The following is a 19,688-nucleotide window of genomic DNA, read 5'->3' on the forward strand; positions in this document are numbered from 1 at the left end:
TGAATTAGAGCCGCGTGTGAACAAGAGCCGGGTAATGAGGACCCGAGGATTTCGGGATCCGAGCACTGGGGGTTGTGTATACCACACACGGCGGAGCAAATCAAGGTACCTACATGTGGGGTTCGAGAGGTTCTGGTTGGAGTGTGTCGGATACAAACACGGGGAACGCAAAAATAAAGGGACAAGAAGGAGAAGAAGCCGGGGGAAGGGGGGGGTTAGCGTGGAAACAGCAATTTCGGTGATTAATCTCTGTCGGGTGAGAATAAGAGCCAGGGCCAGGGGGAGTTTTTCTAAATAGGACTTGGACTGTATAGGTACTTTTTGTCTACACGCGATATATTGGATTTCAGGGGAATATCGTTTTGTACACGTGAGCACAGGGAGCGAAGTGTTGTGACACCCAAGATGAGAAAGATGGTACATATATATATATATATACACGTGTATGTGCAGGCACTGGTCATCCATTGTTTAATTAATTGACGGGAGGAAACAAAGCGAGTCCAAGCTCCAAGTATAGTCTTTATTCGATGAATCGAATAATTTCATTTCCCACACGGGGATTAGCTGTACACCCCCGATACACGAGATTAATAAAGCTTTTTCTGGAAATTAATCACACGTGTTTTCTCCCGAATCACCTGACCTAACGAGCGAATGGAGAATGAAAGTGCGAAGGAAGGGGGGAATGAAAAAAAAGCTCACCATTCCGCTGAAGCAGCGCTTCTATATACATCAGCTACATAGCAAAGGTAGATACAGATGAGAGAGAGAGTGAGAGAGACAACGGACACGTATAAGTATGTACAGGCGGTAGGCCAGAGGCGAAATGATTGCCAGAGTTGAAAGGAAGAGAGTCGTCGGATAATGAGGATGGAGGCTGGGGTTGTTCAACTTAGGGGAGAGGGAGCGCACGCGTGCGACAAAAACCGCTAAACAAGGCTGTATAGCGTGCATGTATAGCAACAAAGAGAGTGAGAGAGAGAGACGACATGGATGCACACGACAGCAGTGGCGTCGACATAGTATATACGCCAGCCATTGTTGCGCCTCTGTTATTTGTCACTAATCGAAATGACTGAAGCAGCTACGGGGGCTCATCCTGGAGGTAACTCTGTGCATGTACACGCTGTACACGCTGTGATGCACTCGAGTGCGTGTATATAAATATATATATGGCACATCGCGAACAGACGACTTTTCACGTGCACATGTTACGTAGCGTAAAATAACCCGTGTCGCCTCGAGGAGAGAAAGAGTAACTTTTGATAATTGAATCTGTCCCTTTCCTCCTCGTCTCTCTTTTGTTCAACTATACACAGTCGCGCTTTTTATCAATTTTCACACGCACCCCCGAGCTTCTGTCCAACGCAGAAGCGCGACTAAAAGTATTCACTTGTGCATGTGCAACCTATACGCTTTAATCTGTCGTGCCTGTAGAGCCCGCGATTGCACATACATTCGATCGTCTCGCCAATCTCGTGTATATGAAAAGTGTGTCATGTGCGTGTGCCGTCTTTGACGTACACAAGCTCGAGAAAACATACATCAGAGAGCTAATGACGCGTTATTAGCGGAAAAGGATCTCCGTGCACGCACCCTCGGCTCGAGAGATTTACATGAGTTGCGGAAAGCGCGAGGGAGAAAGGAAGGAGGAGGAGGGGGAGGAAAGGAACGGATAAACACTCGGCTCGCTCTTCTGCGTGGCAGGGCAACTCCCCCAAAAAGGCCGTATCTACCCCACAGCTTTCTCCGGAGAGAAAGGAAGGAACGAAGGAGGAAAATAAATAAAAAGAAGAAGGAGCCAGGGGGGGGAGCTACGGTGTATATACTGTATGTTCACACCCACGCACTGATTGCGAAATCCTCGGCAGCGGCGAAGACGGAGGGCTTTTCAGAGACGCGTCCGCTTCTTCTTTTCGGCCGAGTAGTCTTCGGGGGGGGGGAGGAAGCGATGTATATCCTTCGCGGTACCACGCCCACGTCTGAGTTAGTTTGGCCTATACGAGCTTGCACCCCCGCGTCTAACCACTACGTGTATAACCCCCCCCCCACCCTAGTAACCTCAGAGCTAGGGAGTATTTTTCAACGTCGCGCAAACCCATAGTTTCTGCATCACTCATTCGGACGTGCACGGGAACCGAGGGAGGAGAAGTACCTACCTATACCTACCCTATGTATACACGTAGCAAAGGGGATATCGCTCCGTCGACTTTTGCGAGTGACTTGCTAGGGTGGCTCGCTGGGCTGCGCACTAGGAGGGGCGCGGGTTAAGGGGCTCCGCCGGCTGAGGTGAAACTACGGGGAGATAAATCGTTAGAGTTTCAGGGGAGCAAAGGCGAAGGAAGGGGTATTGGGGAGGGTTGGGACACATTGTTAGAGATGACGTGTACTTAGTCACAATTTTCTAATAGGCAAAGTTTATCGGCGACGTTTGCTCTCTTCCTTCCCCGAGCGCACATCACCGCGAAGCATCGGTCATATATATATATATACACCATCGTTTTCCTCCTGGCCACCACAGCTAGGTCCGAGCGCGCATGTGTTTTCTTTTTTCGGCTCCCATTCGAGATCGCGGCCAGGCGATACTCATCGTGAGCGATGTACTTGCAGAAAGTACGGTTACAGAGGAGGACTCGCGTCAGAGCACGCGGAGGATAATATCACGACCCACCGCGTGACGGGCTAATTAGTAATGTTCGCATTACCGATGTCCTCCCCCTCCCCCCCCCCTGCTCCATCCACTCTCGCGCGAGATAACGGTAATTAATGAGTATTACGTTTCGCGGACCCTCCGTTGCATCAATCTTGTGATATTAATTGCCAACCACCACCTTCTCTTCCTCTCTCTGCGTATAGGACCCTCATCCCTAATAGATTGTACCCTGTACCGTACAGACCAGCGGTCTACAATATTTGTCCACCCCCTACCTCTGACATTCCGTGTATATATACACACACGTTTCACGAATGCAGCATCAGTGTATATCGATAACTCATCGGCAAATTTACTGTAAATTTTGTACCCTGTATTTCAAGTCACCCGCACCCCGAGGAGGAGGTGGTGGATTCACGTATACCGTGCGTTATATACAACAGCACTGCAGAGCAGAGGGAGAGAGATTCGCCGACGAGGATGAGCACGGGGGCTCCGTTCGCTTGATCAACGAATCCGGTCAACCTTGAATCGGCCGTACACAGTAGCCCCGGGGCCGCGGCACACACCGGACTCTCTCTCTAACTGGGATGGATAATGTACATGCGCGCCGGGGTATGGCTTATTGCTGCTGGGAGCCCCCGGGTCACCCTCGCGGGATCCTTGGACTATTTGCATTGGATAATTAGCTATTAACTCCAGGGTGGGTGGGTGTATACACATATATAAGAGCGAGGCTGACGATGCCGGGGAGAATAAATCCCCCTTTCGTCGTCGTCGTGGCTCATTGGCTATAGGGACGTTTATTGATGACGGCGCTTTTTAAAGCACCCTGTCGCCTGAATATTTCCCTCCCCCTGCCACTTTGCAGCTTCGTTTTGATAGATAGCTGCGGCTAGATAATACATACCAACGCGACGGGGTGGTCTGCTTGTTTTTTTTCCCTTCTTTCTTTTTCCGCGCTAGTGTATACACACTGCTTTTTTTTTTTTCTCTCTTTGTACTTTTTATCGTCCGAAAAGCAGTACGTGCAGTATTAATCAAACGACTTCCACGTCACTATGACAGGTGCAGCTACGTACAACCACCCAACCTAGTGGAGGATGGGGTCCAGAGCAGGAGTAAATACAGCAGGAGGTCACGTGCGCGCGCGTACAGGGTATTTGCGCCTGAATTTTGGATGCCTGCGATTGACTCTGTCAATCAGGCCATCGACCGATATAGCCCCTTCTGCGACGTGTACGTTGTACCATACATGTGTGTATGATCCGTAACAAATGTTATATATGTATGTATGGAAGCGGTGAAAGGTTGGTGTTTTTCTTCCCTTCGGCCCCTCAATGTACGCACGTTTCATTAGCCCCGTTTGGCCGTGTAAATGTATGTATATATGGTAACGAGACAGCCAGAGCGCGTCGATTTATCAGCGATTTCAGCCGTCGCGTGCTTCCCTACCCCATACATATATATATATACACACACCTACCCTTAGTCCCCAATCTTCCAGAATCATTGCCAAATTTCTGGCAAATCGATCCGGAATATTCATCAGCGCCTGCTTGCATATTCCAGCAGATGTTGATTTTCACCCGGGATCCTGTCACGCGTGCAATGCGCATCATGTATAATATACACGTGTATTCCGGTATAGTTCAACCACGACACGCGATTACTCGTGTAATGGAGAAAAAAAAATTCAATAGCCGTACACACGCCATAAAGCCCTCGAAACTCGTAATTTCCTTAATAGACATGCAGGAGAATGAAAAAAAAAAAAAAAAAAAAAAAAAACTGCCAAGCCAATCTAATTATTACAAGCGAACAGTAGACACAGGGACGAAATGAGAAGCGAAAACGAGCTTATTGTACCCTCTGAAATCGAATCAGCGAGAGCAGCCTCCCCCCCGGGCACGCACACCACTCGTTGCGTGCCAAGGACCAGGGCGGGGGGGAGGGTTAAAAGCGCAACTCGAGGAGCAAAAAATCAGCAGCCAACGCGAGCGAGGGTGATGCAAAATCGAGGAGGGGTCTCGAGAGCCCACTATCACATACAACGAAAGAGGTGAAAGATTCTAGTAGGGGATGGTTGTACGGTGTGGCTCTCGATATCGATACTCAAACGCTTTTCGCACCCCTACGAGAGGTGCGCCCATCGGCTCCTCCCGTACAGGGTGTACTCTAATGGAACGTTACTAAATGGAAGTGCCTATCAATATGGATTCGTCGTCGTTTTAAGGAGAGGGCCAACGTCGTCGCCCGAGCGTCTCCGTCTATCACTCACCCACACACCCTGCAGTTTACACAGCCTCGTCCTCGAAGGGCGTCTACTATACATGTGTATACTCCTTCTGGGGGTCCCCCGTATAGTACTCGAAAGCGGGTAATTACTTTGCGCCCCAGCAGCAGCAAGAGTGTGCGTGTGGGTGTGTGCGTACTGGGATGCAGTCGTTGCTCCCTCCTTTCGACACATTCTCCCGTTACCAACACTATGAAATACCGGAGAGGGATGAAGAGCTGGAGGAGGAGGACGTTACTCACACGAAGCGATCCAAGTCAAGTAAGTGAGGGCGGAGTTTGGCGCGCGGCGAGATCGATAGCTTAGACGTGCTTTCGGCGGTGGGGGGGAGGGCACAGGCAGCATCAGCAGCACCGGCATCGATTAATATTGAACTATGTGTATATTGTGCAAGTATGAGTGCATATACACGTACATGTACATGTTGCGCCCCTCGCAGTGCTCACCGATGATGCAGCCGAGGGTACGTTGTATATAGGTACCCGGTAATACCTTGACTAGACTAGAGCCACTCTATATACGTGTGTGTGTGCGTGTGTGCGTGTGTGTAAGAGCGTCTCTTGTCCCTGTTTGGATACTTCCCTCCGTTGCTCGGCTATGCCAGTAATTAGTCATGCCACCGGTTAGTCGCGCTTCTCGATCCCCCACCCCGACTCCTCTGCATCGCTGGAGCTGCAGGCGTCACCACTGCGATACATCCCCCGTTAACTCTCCTCTCCGAGTGAAGGATTTCGCGGATTTTCGCTCGTCGAAACGTAGTAGCAGATACTATTTCATACATCAGGTGGATCTGAACATTCCATTTTCCCCAAAGGTGGGGGGGGGGGGGCAGAGCACAGTAAGGCGCAAATGTGAGAAATTGCAGGATTAAGCTGCAGAAGCGCGACTCTACGTGAGCATGTGTGTATAGATGTATATATGTTGCGGGGAGCTGATCTTGTTATAATTAAAGGGATTAAGTGTTTTCGGGGAAACTTTGGAGGCCATGGGGGGAGAAGGGGGCATATCGAGCGAGAGTTCTGTCGAAATATTATCTATATTCGCGGAGTTTGGAGAGGTCTTTGCTTAAGCATCTAGTGTGCTTCTGAGCGAATTTACGTGCGGTAGGTGTATACATATCTTGTGTAGTGTAGTAGCAATCTGTGATTTTTTTTTTTTTTTTTTTTTACATCCACCATGTATGTTGTATTATAATTACACATTTTATCAGCGCCATATGAACGCGTGTACATTGTACCTTATACATTTTTTTACTCCAAAAATATTACTACCGCGTTAATTGCCAACTCGAAAAGGAGAAAAAAAAAAATATAACTTCATGCCCATGGAATCGAAAATTCATCACTCCAGCCAGACTATTCACGTAATTTAATTTGAAACGAACGTCAAGCGCGCGCGGGATCATGCGCGTGACACATCCCGCGTGAAATTAAAAATGCGCGCGTGCTCGAAAAAGTGGAAAAATAATTGTGCACGCCACGTTAACTACGCGCGTTTGATATTCGCAATTAAATAATCGAGCACGTGTCCGTCTTTTCGTTTCCCAAAACGCGAGCACATATATAGATATTACATATACATGTAGGTACGCAAAAGTTGCATTAAATTAAAATTCTCGCGTACACGGTGAGGCGCACTGTTATATTTTGCAACATTAATTGTACTGGTGTTTCACAAGAAAACTTTTTTTTTTTTTTTACGTTTTACAATGTTATACCGCTGCTAATAATTAATTTTAAATCCAACGTAGGGACAGAACTGGCCCTGTAGTAATTCATTAAGTTTCTGCGTGCGGCGTAACGAGCCAGCGAATACAGCTCGAAAGAGCTAGTGTAACGTTGGCGAGTATAATGGCTTTCAAAAACCCTTTGGACCATCGCTCTCTTTTTCTCCGTTCCGTATGGAGGTAAAAAAAAAAAAAGAATAAAATAAAGTATTTCACTGGTGCGAAAAAAAAATCCGTGCTGCCGTATATCAAAGGCGACCTTCTAAAATCCTTTGATTGTACGAAAACCGCGAGAGTATAATACCACCCTGTCGCCATTCACCGCAGCCCGTGCACATGTGAGGCTTCAAAGCGCTCGAGAAAAAAAAAAAAAAAAAAAAAAAAGAAGGAGCGAAAGAGAAATTCCCGCGGATACACCGCAGTTGCGCAAAATTCCTCCATCTTTTATAAAATACCTTTACCACCGTGGGCACCAACGATGTAATTATTATTCTCCCTCGCGCAAACAATTGAATAAAAGGGAGACGAGGTCTCCTGCAAAAACACGCTCGTGTGTGTGTAGGAGAGAAAAGAATTCCGCGAGAGAAGTGAGAAAAGAATCTCTCGGAGAGAAAAAAACAGAGAAACTAGAGAAGTAGCGCGCAAACTAAGGTAAAGAGGATTACGTTTCGCGGCGATCTCCCCCTGATGTATCGCCAGCGGTGCTGTGCGAGTAGCATTTTTTTTTTTTTTCCTTTCTTTTCTTTCAACTCGTGGATATCAAATATTTGATCCCCTGCGACGACGACGAAACCCGTCTCTCGACTAATTTGACTCCCTCGAGAACGCACTCCAGCGACGGACGTTTATTTCATTGTTATTTCCCCGTGGCGATTTTTTTCCGTCCCCCTCTTTCTCTCCTTCGTTCGTTATTCATTCCTCCTTTTGCTAATATTGGCATTTTCATTCGAGTCGTAGCGGTAAAGATTATACTTGTACCGTTGAGAATTTTCAATTTCTCCTTTTTCATTTATCTTTATTATTCCCATTGTTTACACGATTTCAACAGCGTTGCCCACAGTTAACATTTTTTTAGTTTAAATAAAGGTTGATGTTCGCTTCTTGGTAAGAAACGAAAAAAAAATCGGCCACGTCCAACGTGTGTTAATCATATTATTTACAAATAAAGGGAGTCGAGGAAAAAGATTCTCGTTTCGTCGACGCGGTACAAAAGTCGTGGGGCTTTATCAATGAAATAATAATAATAATAATGTATAAGGTACATAACGCAAGAGAAGAAACGAGTACGGGCATTGAGTCATCGGCTTCTTCGAAACTGCGGAGCGCATCTATAATAAAAAAAAAGATAATAACGTTTCTCTTTGACAAACAAAAATCGAGATCATCGTCGGGAAGCGCAATTTGAATTATTTCTTCGGCAAAGACGAAACACTACTTCATTTTTACCGAGCACAGTATCGTCCCACTTGTGTATGTGAATAAACTGCTCTTTTCACGCGTGCGATCTGGTAAATAATACGCGTTGCAAGAAACTCCGCTTTGACTTTCAAAAAAAAAAGGTCCATCGAGTGAAATATGTGTTGAAGTAGGTTTCATTATTCCATCGGAATTTTGAAAAGAAGAAAAAAAACGCTCGACTGTGGCACAGCTCAGCAGCTCCGTTATAACTGTTAAATCGGTAAAAACTCGAGTTAGCCACGACTAGAGATAGCCGATTGGATCCGCCAGCGGCAGCATCTCTAAGCGACCGAATCACTGAAAAGACACGGTATTTTTTTTCCATTGAAAGAAAAAAAGAAAAGGCAGAAAGAAACGATACCGATCCACTAGGCCGATTTTCAGATATTTTGGGCACCTCCCGACAAAACACTGAGGGGAAAAACGGAACATCACAATGTACACACACGCACAAATCGGTGGTGAAAAAACTCACCCGTCAACTTTTTCAGGAACTGCCGACGGACCCAGCGACGCGATGTAGATAAACCACACAGCTCTACTCCATGAGCGAAATCACTGATTTCCTTTTTTTCCACCCCTAAATAAAACGGGCGAAACTACAGGGGCACGACGGCACGCCGCGAGGACGCAGTGCCGCGTCTATTTCCGCCGCAGAAACGAAGAATCCAGCCTCGGTGCTCGATGCATCGCCTTCCCCTCACTCACCAGTCACACTGTACAACAGAGATCGGCAACACCACATCATCATCATTCACCCTTTTTCTTTTGAATGAACCAAACAAACAAACTCGCGCAAAAATATTCACTTTGGTGTAAAAATAAAAAAAAAAAAGCCTGCAGGTTCGCTCCGAAACGAGGCAGCGAAAAACCAAAAAAAATTACGACACAGCACTCGTGAGAAATGAAAAAAAGGGGGAACGAGCGAGCGAACAACTCTCGCAGGAGCGCGGGCACGACTGATGGCGCAGGCAAGAGAGAGAGAAGCCAAGGCAGGCCAGCCGGTCGCGGAGTACGTATTAGGCCTATGTGCTCTCAGCAGTCTCTCTCTCTCTCTCTCTCTTTCTCCCGTGTCGTCGCCGCCGGCACTTATACTTCCACGCGCGCACCACACACTCTGATGGGCATGATATAATGTGCCCCTGCACTAGCACACACTCACGGGGTATAACTGCGCTCATACATTCACCAATACAAGGACACGACCCGAGCCAGCCAGCAGGAGCCATCTGTCGACGCTTTGGAAATCGCTCCTTGCTCTCGTGCGTTCGTACGTATATATATACGTGTCCTGGTGGAGGAGAGAAAAAAGGCGAGAACTGGCCAGGTAAGAAACAGCAGCAGCGGGTCTTTGAACGCGAGGATAGAGAGGTCTCTCTCTCTCCTCCCCATTGCCTTCTTCTCCATCTTTCTCCGGCAAACGCATAAGCCAGATATACACGAGCGTTATAATACAGTGGAAGTTCACGAGACTGTTGCTCCTTCTTTATCCGACGTTGTATTATTACACCGCGTGTTGCCCGCCATGATTTTGCGCTTTTTTTTTTTTTTTTTTTTTTTTTCACGCGCCCAACACGCGAGAACCTCGTGGGGAAGGAATATTTTTTTTTCCTCCCTCGCCAGCGACGAAAGAAAAATAGTGTTTTTCTCGATGAGCGTGTATTGTCGGGCGATTTTCTTCAAGCGAGTCATCGTCCTCCCGAGAAGATTGACTCGGGAGAAGAATTTCTCGGGGAAGGAGCGACTGTTTTTTTCCTCCTCGCGCGTCGTGGGGCATCGGACGAATCGTGACCTTTTTCTTTCCCTCATAGTTGGGATGATTGATTTTTGCCGAAGGAAGCTTGGAAGGAGACGATAATTGTATACGCGCAAAGTTTGGCGAAACGAGTAAACTAAAGATCCACTGAAAATTTGTTTGAAAAACGTCGAAAATCAGTACAACCCAACAACACAAGCAATTAGCCGTCCACGGAAATAAAAAGGGCCACTGAATTTCCTCGACAATGGAGAGACCCCCCCGAGTTCGTCCTTAAGTCCAGCGATGTATGTAAGTGCACGGAAAATGAAAGGAGGGACCACAACTGCCGGAAAGGAGAGAAAAAAAAGGGAGGAGAACAAAAGAGACGAGAGGAAAAGAAGAGGGAGCCCCTGAACGAGACGCGTTGTTTTATTGCTCCACAATTGCGTTAGGGGTACGCCAATGGCAGCTTTGGAGGAGGCTGTTTGCAAATGTGCGGGCGATTTCTCTCGGACGGTTGCAAAGCCGGGAAGGAGAAAATGAGTGGAGGAGGGGTACGATGGGCCGACAGAAGGCGCGAAGGAGGTAATACAACCATGGGAAAAAGGTGGAAGGAAGAAAAGGTGTATACGTGTATTTACGAAAGAGGGGCACTGAGGATCATAAAAGGGTACCTGCGCGTTGACGAGCACCCCCCGTCGCTCACCAGAGCTTCCCTGGGCCCATTACGTCGCATAACCTTGGCCTTGTTGTCTTTGGCAGACTGCTTTTTTCAGTTGCCCTTTTCTGCGAGCTGTGTTATATACGTATATACACTGCGGAGTGCAACGCCGAGTTCGAGTTAAACTGCAGACTACAGCGTTTCCATTTATTTCACGAATGACACTGCGAATCTGCAGATGCGTTTTTCTGCTGCCGGTTGTATATTAACCCGAGGAGGAGTAAATTGTACACTATGGCGAAAGTTTGGCAATGCTTTTTCACTCTAGCCTTTGTGACGCGAATTTACGAGGTGCAGCCGTGCACGAGGGGGTTGTTGTAAATTACATGGTATATCCGCTCATCTCTGGATTTGGCGAATTTTTTTTCCCCCTTTTTTTCGACTTGTGTATTTTTGACGCCTGATCTCATCGAGCTGGAATGCAATTTAATTTTTCGCAGAAGGAAAAATAAAATTTAATAATGAATCGATTTTTACACCCTCGATGACGGATCACGTTAGAATCACTGAAAAGAGCCACCCAGTACAAATATTTTTCCAAAAATGGCCAGCATTAAAATTCGCGTGCACTGCACTGTCGCAACCAACCCGTAAAACGGAGCTTTCCCCTCTCACTCGAGTAAGGAACAAATAAGGAGAAGGCCACTATTTTTTATTTTCAGAGCAACCCCCTTTGAAAAAAACAATTCTCCGTTGTACTGAAAATCAATTATTTCCCCCGCTCGTATTCCATCAAGGGAACAAGCAAAAAGCAAGCTTATATTAAATATCTCGAAAATATATATACTCTCTTCCGTGTGTCTCGAGAAAAAAAAAAAAAAAAAAAAAAAAATTGAGCGCACGCTCTCGCTTCCGGCCGATAATTTTTTTCTTTCCCTCATTTGCAGCAGAAGCAGCAGTGGTGGCGGCGCTCGTAAAAGGACACACAGAGCACGAGGGAGAGACTGACTAATGAGAGAGCCAGCGAGGGTGGTATACGAAGGCATGTGGCGTCGTTCAAGTGGAGGAGAACAAGATGCGTCGTCGGGGCGTGCACTTTTTGGATTTCCTTGCGAGGGTGACGTCGTCGGCTGCTATACGCCGCGGCTGCTGCCACTGTTACAGTCGCGTGCCACTAAAATTATCAAGATGCACACGAGGAGACGTGCCACCGTGTCGTCCGGCATGTATATATGAGGGCACTGACTCTCCTTACGTGTACCTATGTATACTTGCACGTGCGCCTGATGCGTATGTGCAGGCACTCTCCTTACTTAAGATATGGATCCTCCAGATTTTTTTACGTGTGTAGGGGTGAGGGGAGTTTTTAATAAGGGGTTTTAAAATGCAAAAGAAATTGTACCCCGATAACGTTATTTACGCCATCAGTAGCTTCAATCTCTGTAAGCTCGTGCCTCTATAACTAACACTACATACTCAACTTATATTTTTCACTTAATTTCATACCTTACCAAAACTTACAGTTAACCGTAAGAATTTTTTCAAAAGCTTTCAACCTTAAATACAAAATTTGTAATCAATGAAACCTGTAAATTACCTTGTAATTAACATGCAGCGCAGCCAATGTATAAAAATTGGCGGCATCGCGTGCACGGGCTCATACGTATACGCCGGAGCGTGTAACGACGATATTGTAATTACGCAAATTTTTCCCAATAAGCCCCCGCAACCGGGCGAAAGACAGGATCGATGATGCGCACTGAGCTGCTCAAATTCCCCGGGCTTTTAAACGTATACAGGTGATGAATGGCTGTGGGTTTAAAGACCGTCTTACCTTTTCAATCAACGCTAATCCACGAACTTTGAAAGTACAGCGATGCGCGTTTTTTCAAGCGAAGCACATGATGTAGTTATACCCTGCTCGATGTACCTCTCGCGTAGAAAGTTACGAGAGGCAAAATCAATGTGCCCTTGAATATTTTAGCCATCCAGGAAACGAGAAAAAAAAGGTGCGACCAGGCAGGTAGAAGAGTAACAAAAAGGTGTAAGTTGAACGGGAAAACAATTGCGAAGGATGGATAAGGGCGAACGGGAAGATAAAAGCAGAGGAAAAACAAGGGGATGATATAGGAGGGACGAAAAGAAGAAAAAAAGATTTTGGCGTTTTTATATACCCTTTGGTGCACACGTGAAGAGCGAAGAGGTGGGTAATTAGTGTAGCGGAGGGAATCATCGCGAAAAAAAAAAAAAGGTTGAACGACCGTGATGAGATGAAAAATGTATAACGACGAGTGGTGCACAGGTACACAGGTATGTATGATATCTCCTCTCGCGAAATGGATGGGTATAATTGCGATGAGCCTCGGGGAGCGCGAGAAGAGGGAAGGAGAATACATATATAGATATCTTATTCCACGCGTGCATTGTTAATTGAATAGAAGGAATTTATGAATGCGCACCGCTAAATATACGTATATATGTAAATGGGCGTGTTTTCCAAGGTATAAGAGAGGTACGTGCATATATATACAGGTGTGCTCTTTCACTCGTTGCGATGCGCGTAATTATCCCGTTAATTCCGCAGCCAGCGCCTCTATATCGTATACTCGTAATGCTGGTGCTTGTTTGCTGCCAGTATATCGCGCTGTGTGTTTGTTCCCCCGACGGCGTTTGAACGCCACCGACGCTGCCTAAATTAATTGATGGAATCTACGGATTTTTTTTTTTTTTTTTTTTCTATACCTACAATGCAATGTTTTTCAGCGGTAAACAACGAAGCCCGAGCCTTTGAAGATTTTTGCTTTTACGGCTGTGTGTGAAATCAACATGACCTACATTCCGCGTGCACCTAACCACCTATCTCGCTGTTGTATTTATTCGAGCTGCGATGATCGGAAATTAACATTGGATTTGGAAAATCCATTATGGAAACTTTGGAAATTAACTTTGGAAATTCCGTATTCCTCGTTAGAGGCTTTTGTTTTTTAACCGTACGCTTTTCAAGATACATGACAAAAAAAAAAAGGAAAAAAACTGCACCTGACGCTCAAAGGGCTCTAAGCTCCAAGTGGGAGTAGCCAGTGTACGTACATGCATATATATGAGCGAGAAGAACAACCTGCGCCCGGGAATTCCTACCAAAACGCTAACAAGCCCCTAAAACATAGCCCGGAGAGAAATGCGCTGTGGAGTATAACGGCAACCGAGAGAAAGAGAGCTAAGGTGCAACAACAACAACGAGGCTTTCGGGAATGGAGGCGGAGCAGCGTATGTACGAGAGAGAGGCAGTGTAATAATGTGAAATATGCGCCGACGTGCCGCGACAGCTGCGCTGCCCCGAAAGGCAGTTGGTGCACCGTAGCGCGTGCACTCGGCTACCGGTTGTGTGTATGTATATATATACATACTTGCACGTGCACACAGCGTCGAAATGCAAAGCGCCGGCTTCTCTCGCTCCCTTTCTCGCGGACAATGGAACGGGACAATTTTTTTCTCCCCCTCCCACCCTTTATTCTCTTTGATTATCATCTCCGCGGGACGTAATGGACGCTCAAGTGCGAATCGCTTAGTGCCTGTGCACTGCAGCTTACGTCACGTTGCACGGCCTACAGGGGATACATTATTATACGTACACGTGAGTCGTGCGGTACGCATTTAAATGACGCGATGTTTTTTTTTTTTTCGAGCTCCCGTGCGATGAGGGCTCAGTTTTTTCTTTTGTTCGGAGAGTGGGGCCAAGGGGGTGATTGAAATTTCGCGGTAGATCGACTTTTTTATTTTTTATTTCACGGGCGTACGCACAAGTGTATATTTATACGGTATAGGTATAAGTACGGTTTTTGATGGTGATTGGGTTATTCTTATTTTTGGTTTTTCGCTGGCTTGGTAGGTTTGAGGCACCATAATGGGTGCACTCAGGAAATTGGCCCCGTGAATTATTTTGATTAAAAGTTTATTAAAGCGAAGCAAAAGGAGCGTGTAATCCCATTTGCTGAAAGTGGAATATAAATTATTTTTCTTTTTCCCTTCATGCCAGCCGATTAAAGTATATCGTTGATTAATTCAGTCCACGTGAAGCTTTCCACGAGCTCGAGGGTGTTGGGTAAAAAAGTCGAGATCAGATGGTTCGCTTTGTTTTTTATACCCCATTTCCTTCCCAAGACGAAAAATACAAAATTTCAACGCAAGTTGGGTGTACGCCGAAACGTCGTTTTACGATTCGCAATGATCGGAACTCTCGAACCGTAAACCGTCTGCTTGGGGGTGCGACATTAAACCTGACGATACCACCCACGGGCTCCGCAAACTTTTTTTTCCTCCCTTGAAAAAAAAAAAAAAAAAAAAAAAAAAAAAAAAATCCATAAACACGAGAGCACGCGCTTGCTAAAAACACAGGCAAAGGTATAATAAATAACCGGCAAGTCACAACTTTCTCCTCCTTTCAAACTATTATGTATACGTATGCCTGATTCACTCGAGCGTTTCGAAAACGTAATCGTCGCATTAGGACCCCTCCGCAAGCAGTTCTGAAACACCAATATACCCCGTAGGTATTGTGCGCACGGTTATAAAACCCCGTCACCGCTTGTCCTCCCCTTGGCGTTTCCTATTTTTACGAGCCCCTTCACGTGCAGTGTATATTTATACACACACGCATACACAGGGCCCGCATAGACTGACGTTAACTAATAATCAGGCGCTCCCCGAGTGCAAGATATCTCGAAGAAAAAAAAAGCTTAATACACGCAAGCACATCAGAGGTTCGTCCTTCGAGAAAATATCTGCGTCGTCGCGCTAACTCGTTGCGCGTCGCACTCGCGTCCAGAGGGACGTACGGCGGTATATATGTACACGAGATACGAGAAGAAAAGTGTACGTCAGAGTGGCTCATAAATCTTGGTCCCCGGACCCCCATCATCCCCTTCCACCCTCTCTCGCACTTACTCGCTTCAAAGAAGAAAAAAAAAAAAAAAGAGAGAAAGAGAAGACGGAGAAAACGAGGGGGTCGAGGGCGTCAAAGCATCCCCTTCCGTCTATCGCGTGTATGTATGTATGTATATACTGGCGCGCAAGGGAAATTAAAGGGAAAAAATTGCTAGGCCACTCCTCGAAAATCCCATTTTCTCTCTCTCTCCCCCCCCCCGTCGTGGTGCAGTACGAGAGAGTATCCCAATTTCCTTCTCATGCATACAGTGTACAGGGCGCAGGGAGGATATCTCCGTGGAGACGATCTTTCGATATCTCAGCAGCGCGAGCTGTCTGCAGGTAAATTTGACGCGATGTCGGGCTCGTCACCCGACAACTTCCACCGACGACACCAGCTCGGGCACACACACCTTATGGATTACGCGACGTCTCTCTCGTAGCAGTATATAGGGAAGAAGGAAAATAAGCTCCACATCGATGTCTCCACTTTTCTCGTTATCTCGGCCACCGTTCCCTTAACTTTGCGACTCGACGTTCGCCCCCTCGAGGCATATTCTAATCTCCATACCGATTCCCGAGCCACATCTGTATATACATATATTACTATTATTCTCCTAATGTAAGCAAACCGAGCTCTTCCACTGTCGAAGGGTATATATATGGCATCTTTATCGGAGCAAGAAAGAAGCTCCACCCTTCGTTCGTCTAGGAACCGGGAACGGCCCGAGTGAAAATTCAGAACCAATTTCCCGTCTAATCTCTTTGCTGTTCAACCTCGAGGGCACTGGAGATCGCGCATCGGCGACCATTGAGCACTAGAGAGAAACAATGGACAGCCCAAGGGCCGTTGTACTAAGAAAACGGGGGCAATGGACGGAGCGATAATTGTTTTCCTAACATGTATATGTACGTACTTTGCGTCCACTGGCTCACTTTCCTCATTTCCTCCCGTCATATTTATACATTTTTGCTGGTGGTACGGTTGATGAACTATGTACTCTTACTATCCTCCAATAGGGAGAGTCCGCGTCTCCCCACACCCCGCCTCTTTGCCGATCTTCCGGAGCTCGTAGTTCGACTAATTTAGCCTTCGCAGTGTGTACAGTTAGCGGAAGGTGGGGATGGTGGTCGACAGACAGTGGCAGCGGCGCTCGCGGGAGTCGGGCATTAATGCAATTCCGATTCCGGGGAGAGTGGGGCCGCTCTCTGAATTAATAAAGGCTATACATTGAGGGACCGGGTAAAGCTCCTGCGGCTCTTTGAAGCTCTAATGCTTCGGCACGGCACCGTATACAGGTATATAATATACCTGCACTACTGTACACTGTGAGTATAGCGTCGTTCGGCTGCTAGCTACTGTGCAGTAAACTTGAACGATTGTTTTGTCGTTCTCGAGACACAGGAAGCAACCGACGACGGGTGCCCCCGGATCTTAGCTCCGTTTCTCTCCTCTTGTATTATGTAAGAGGAGAAGGAAGAAAGGATGAATGCTGTGTTTGAAATTGAAAAGGTCGAATTTCGAGAGGGAAATGCGTGTTTACTTACGTTGCTACGATATTACGACTGATGTCGATGAGGAAGTGGGGCTGTTGATTGTTTTCAATGCTCCTCTCGAAAACGTACCTGAAACAGAAAAAAAAAAAAAAAAAAAAAATGAATACGGTGTACATGACCCACGTGATGGTTATTGGGTAAATGTTAATTAAACTGCATAGGTAATTCAAGGGAATAAAATAGAAAATTCGTTGGAGCAAAGGATAATTAATGGAGATTGAAATTTTCGTAATTAAAAGTGAAACGTTGTTTCAGTGGAAAATATCCGGCTCATCGTAATTATCAATTTGATTGAGAAAACATCGGCCGAGCGGTGCAAGTTTTTTCTCTCTCGTCGTCAAGGGGGGAAAGGAAAAATGCAATTAGAGCTCGCTCCGTCATCTTGGACCAGTGGTAATTAAACACCAACCGAAAAAATACTCGAAAAAATTACTTCGTTCCCCCCTGCCCCTCTAATATATTATGTATGATAAACGTGTGGGGGAAGAGGACACTTGCGTCGATTCTTTTATCAAAGTAACACGTACACACGCGCTAGTCGGCGGGGAGTAAACTTTTGATTCGATCAACTCGGAAAGTGGCATTACACGTGGAACTTGGAGAAACCGTCGACTCTGAATAAACTTCATTAGGGGAGATAATCGAAACTCTTCGCGGCTGCGGCAGCGAAAGAGGTTCGCGAGAGAAGGATGAGGAGGGGGGGAGCCCAGATGCGAATTAAACTTTGTAAAGAGCCCCGAGTGCAGGGCAAAGGGGAAGATAGCACGGGGGACCGCATGTAAATCAAAAAATAATAAAAACAATTTCCCAGCACTCGGTCGGATTTCTTCAACCTCCCCCCGTTCATTTGGATGCACTGGAAAAGCAGGCCACGGGATTTTAACGGTGCGGCTGACCCGCTTTCCCTGAAATATGCACAACGCGGGTTTGCGCCTAGCTTGGGATGGAATTTTCATTTTTCCAGCTATTTAATTGTACATTTCTCGCGCGATGGTCTTGGATCATGGGGTCAGTTGGTTTTGTTCGTTCGGCTGAAATGCATAAAAGCAATTACAGCGAGAAAGGTTTAATGTAAAAGATGTTTTGGTCTGTGATGCGTTTGATCTGACGGCTCCGAGGTGCGGATGCCTTTGAAAGATCATCTAGTGGCTACTGTGGCGTAGAAGTATCATAGCCAGAAAAAATTCATTCTAAAATGCATATATTTCCACATTTTGGTAAAACTCGGGCGTTACAGTTTCACCAAAAATTGAAATAAAAATAGTGCCAATAGAAACCATACAAATCTATGATTTCGACAGAAGCGAGACATCGCCAAATTCATACTGACCTTTGAGAAATTACTTTTGGTGCGATAAGGGAAATAACACAACGTACACGCGGCTCAAGACCCTTAGTAACCTTCGAAAAATCGGCTCGACGCGAACGTGGTTACAAAAACCAAGATCTCCGTTAAACAATACTCATGGTCGCAACGTCACGTGCAGCCCTGGAAATATTTATGAAAGGGGGTAAAAAATAAACCAAAAAATTTCAATGCGATTCGAATGGCCTCTGCCATCCAGCGCAACAACGTAGACGTAGTAATGTAGGGTCAGCCTCGCCGCACGGTACAAGGGAGCAAAAAAGACCGATGCCAATAAAAAGGGAGCGACGAGGGAGCAATCGGACGGAAATCCAGCCCGTCGCGGTCGCGGTGACGGGCTTCGTAAACCGATTTTCCAATCCAAGCGGAAAAACGCGCGTTTGCCCCCACACGTGTGCATACACACGTGCATATATACATATTCTGCGGATCAAACGCGGGCGTGTACGTGTGTTCCCATTTGTACACCGTCTTACGAATCATATACACGATATGGAGGCACAGGGGAGCAGCGAACGGAAGAAAAGAAGGCGCGGAGTCGCAGGGCAGGGAAGAGGGTCGGTCAGTTGGGTGCAGCTGCCACGGTCGGGAAGTCAACGTCATAGGAGAGGTAACAATAAAAATCAACCCTGAGCCCGTGTACACGCGAACGAGCCCCCTATACACGACCGTCTGTTTGCAAAGGTGTCTCCGTATTATACGGTCTCTCTTTCACCTGCGCCTCTCTTGCGCGCCCAGTATATACAATATTATTTCTTCGTGTATACACTCGCTTGACTCGCGTTTTCCTTTTGACTTTCTTCCTCCGCACGAGACGAGGGCGTTTTATTTTTTTTTTTTCTTTTTCCCTGATGTGCTCCTCCGAGCCCGATGCACGCGTCTGCAATAATACGGTGCCATTGTCGAAGCGATGAATATTATTTTCCTCTGCGGTGAGATTTTCACGTGGATTGGGCCTTCTTTTTCCGATCGTCATCCGAGCAGCTGCGGCTCTGATTTATTGGTTAATTGGAAAACGAAGCCCATACAGCCGTGTTCCTTGTGTCCCCGCAAGTTCTCCCGAGTCTTGGTGACAAATGGCCCACGGAGTTGATTTTAAATTTTTTTCATGCCTTCACGCGGTTAGATGGCTTTTTTTTGAAGATCGAATGAGAATCCAATGTGCAATGGAGAAAGGAACTACTTTCTGGGGCATGAATGTACTTGTCGGTCTTTTTTCTCCAATTAAAAATACATTTCCTATATTATTACACAAACCGTGTCTTATTGCGGGATTATTGTTTAAATGTACCAAATTAAATTATAAA

At 46.4% G+C, this 19,688-nt stretch overlaps 1 protein-coding gene across 2 annotated transcripts in view; it reads right to left on the bottom strand.

Annotated features, from left to right (window-relative positions):
* Positions 1-19,688, bottom strand: part of LOC106639451 (uncharacterized) — a 215,891-nt gene that overhangs the window by 90,696 nt on the left and 105,507 nt on the right. Inside the window, exon 1 of one of the 2 annotated variants that reach the window (XM_089598886.1) lies at positions 8,612-8,638. The exons of the other annotated variant lie outside the window; for it this stretch is intronic. The gene's annotated coding sequence lies outside the window, so the exon portion shown is untranslated. Of the gene's footprint in view, positions 1-8,611; positions 8,639-19,688 lie in introns of those variants that run through there. 2 annotated transcript variants of the gene reach the window in all.

This window comes from Copidosoma floridanum, unplaced genomic scaffold (assembly GCF_036245765.1).
Source record: "Copidosoma floridanum isolate Cflo_tuat_1 unplaced genomic scaffold, Cflo_Japanese_pri ptg000006l, whole genome shotgun sequence".
NCBI lineage: Eukaryota > Metazoa > Arthropoda > Insecta > Hymenoptera > Encyrtidae > Copidosoma > Copidosoma floridanum.